This window comes from Pinus tabuliformis, chromosome J, assembly GCF_031772625.1.
Source record: "Pinus tabuliformis cultivar Carrire ecotype Pingquan chromosome J, CPIR1, whole genome shotgun sequence".
Taxonomy (NCBI): domain Eukaryota; kingdom Viridiplantae; phylum Streptophyta; class Pinopsida; order Pinales; family Pinaceae; genus Pinus; species Pinus tabuliformis.
In genome coordinates this window covers 1,441,893,983-1,441,897,502 of record NC_142295.1, presented here as the reverse complement: position 1 = coordinate 1,441,897,502, position 3,520 = coordinate 1,441,893,983, and positions in this window count along the sequence as shown.

The following is a 3,520-nucleotide window of genomic DNA, read 5'->3' as shown; positions in this document are numbered from 1 at the left end:
GACCTGGGGAAAATCGTCATAACTTTCTTTCTGAGCATCGGATTGAAATTTTGTAAGAAGGTACAGAAAGAGGACAGACTGTAGTTTCTTGTATATATTTTTCAGAGTCAAAGGTCGAAACAGTGACACGTGGCACTTCATACAAGTTCGCTCTACTGAACTAGTCTACAATCAGGTCACTGTGGGAGATTGTGCATAACTCTTTCTTGGAGAATCCAATTTGGATCAGACTAGTGGCATTGGAAAGAGGACACAGAAGGCTACTACAGGTCACAATTTCAGAACTGGATGATTCGAAATTACAGAGATACATCAGATTCAATATCAGGCTTCTACAAAGTGAAAAAAGGTGTGTAGTTTTTTTAAATTTTTGCGTAAGCTTGGTTTGAAGGAATTCAAAGGGCATAGTAAAGCATTATTATCGGTAACTGATGCCCCGAGGAAAGAAAATGCAAACACCTAGTAAGGAACCTGAAAGCTCTAGCATGACTCATGAAGAAGAGGAAGAAATGCTACATGATATATCAAAATTACAAGACCAAGTGCAACAAGTGTCACTTGCACAAAAAGGAACAGAATCTAAGATGGATGGTTTAAAGAAAGATGTAGAAGCTAAGATGGATGGTTTAAAGAAAGGCGTAGAAGCTAAGATGGACAATTTGAAGATAGATTTGAAGACAGACATGGAAGAATTGAAGAAGTTGCTACAAGAAAGGGTCACTAATGGTGAAAGGGTAGTAAAGGAAACTCATGATGAGAACAAAAGAAATGTTAATCATGATTCCATAGACTCTAATGTTGGATCGAAGACCCACCATATTCCAAAAATCGATATGAGGAAGTTTGATGGCAAGGATCCCGCCACATGGATATTACAGATGGAGCAATTCTTCGATCTCAATAATGTGCAAAACACACAAAAGGTACGTATGGCAACTTTATATTTGGAACCAAATCAGTTTGTATGGTATCAATGGCTTTGCTCTCGTAAACAATTTATCACTTGGGCAATTTTTACGGAAGAATTGATAGCACATTATGAGGATACAAAAAGCAACACTTTTTTTAGCCAATTGATAAGTCTCAAACAAAAGGGTTCAATAATGGAGCACATTGAGGAGTTCCAAAAATTGAACATAAGGGTAAAAGATATTCCAGAGGAGCATAGGATTGATGTGTTCATAGGGTCTTTAAAGGATAATATCCAACATGATGTTCGCCTTTGGGAACCTGATTCATTAGAGAAGGCATTCAGGTTAGCAAGAAAAATGGAAAGCAAAATTATGGCAACCAGGAAGCATACCACTCACAACTATAAAGACGGAAGTGTTGTTGCCCCTAGTCTTCCACAACCTATAAGGTTGACACCACAACAATTGGAAGAAAAAAGAGCAAAAGGGCTTTGTTACAGTTGTGATAGCAAATACACTAAAGGTCATAAGTGTGCTGAGAAGAAATTATTCTACATAGATTGTGAAGAGGAAGAAGAAAAGGAGCAAGAAAGGTCAAAAGAAGAGGATATACTCCAGGAACAAAGCCTAGATGAAGAACAAATAAATCCGACCATATCTTGTAATGCATTGGCGGGAATTACCACTCCTCAAACCATCAAGATAGAAGGACAAATCAAGAAGAAAAAGGTAATAGTGTTGATTGATTCAGGAAGCACCCACAATTTTATTCATTGTAAGGTAGCAAAAGAATTGAATTGCTTCCTATATCCAGCACCAGAGTGTCAAGTGATGATTGCAAATGGAGGAACAATAAATTGCTCTGGAAAGTGCCATAATATCAAGCTATCCATGGGAGAATATGTATTGACTAGCCCAATGCTTTCCATTCCAATGGGAGGTGCTGATGTTGTACTAGGAGTCCAATGGCTACAATCCTTGGGTACAATAGCTTTTAATTTTCAAGAACTTTTCATCAAATTTTCTACGGAAGGAAAGGAAGTTGAATTAAGGGGTATTGCAGGGAAACCAGGAAAGATAATCAGCTCTAATGGTATGACAAAGCTTCTAAAAAAGGAGCAAAGAGGTGTAATTGCACAATTATGTTCGCTAGATGTTTCCACATTGGAATCATCTATTTCTCCAGATCTCCAAAAAGTCCTGGACAATCATTCCAAGGTATTTGAGACTCCCAAAGGTCTCCCACCTATGCGTGATCATGATCATGCTATTCATCTGATTCCAGGAAGTGTTCCTCCAAACATCAGGCCGTACAGATATCCCTATGTCCAAAAGAGTGAAATTGAACGTATGGTTGCAGAAATGCTAGAGGCTGGTATAATTCAACCGAGTCAAAGTTCTTTCTCTGCTCCAGTAGTATTGGTGCACAAGAAGGATGGATCATGGCGCATGTGTCCGGATTATAGGGAGCTCAACAAGCTCACTATTAAAGATAAGTTCCCCATTCCTGTCATTGATGAATTACTGGATGAATTGCATGGATCAATTTACTTCACCAAGTTGGATCTTCGTTCAGGATATCATCAAATCAGAATGAAGATTGAAGACATTCCGAAAACAGCATTTAGAACTCATGAGGGTCATTATGAATTTTTGGTCATGCCTTTTGGCCTTACCAATGCACCTTCAACATTTCAAGGTTTGATGAATTCAATTTTCAAACCATTCCTTAGAAAATTTGTGTTAGTATTTTTTGATGATATACTAATCTACAGCAAGTCTTGGAAGGATCATGTTGAACATGTTGACAGGGTGCTACAACTATTGGAGGAGAAACAATTATATGCAAAAAGATCCAAATGTTTCTTTGGAGTCCAGGAGGTGGAATATTTGGGTCATATTGTATCTCATGAAGGAGTTAAGGTAGACCCTAGCAAAATTAAAGCCATTAAGGAATGGAAAATCCCCACATCCATAAAGCATCTGCGAGGATTTCTTGGGTTGACAGGGTATTATCGCAAGTTTGTTAAGAATTATGGGAGAATAGCAGCACCTCTAACAACATTATTGAAGAAAGATGCATTTTCATGGACTCCGGAAGCAACAAAGGCCTTTGAACATCTTAAAGAGGCAATGTGCCAAGCACCGGTCTTAGCTACACCGGACTTCACAAAAACCTTTATTGTGGAATGTGATGCTTCAGGAAATGGAATTGGTGTTGTTCTAATGCAAGATGAAAGACCCATTGCTTTTGAAAGTCGTCCAATCAAGGGAAAGTTTTTAAGCAAAGCTATTTATGAGAAGGAAATGTTGGCAATACTCCATGCACTTAAGAAATGGCGACCCTACCTAATGGGAAGACACTTCAAGGTAAAAACGGATCATGATAGCCTTAAATACTTTTTAGAACAAAGATTATCCTCTGAAGAGCAACAAAAGTGGGTCACAAAGATGTTGGGTTATGACTTTGAAATCATCTACAAAAAAGGGAAGCAAAATGTGGTGGCAGATGCACTCTCAAGAAAGGATGAGGATGTGGAAGCATTGTTGTGCGCCATTTCTATTATCCAACCAGATTGGATAAACGAAGCAAGGGAGGAATGGAAGAA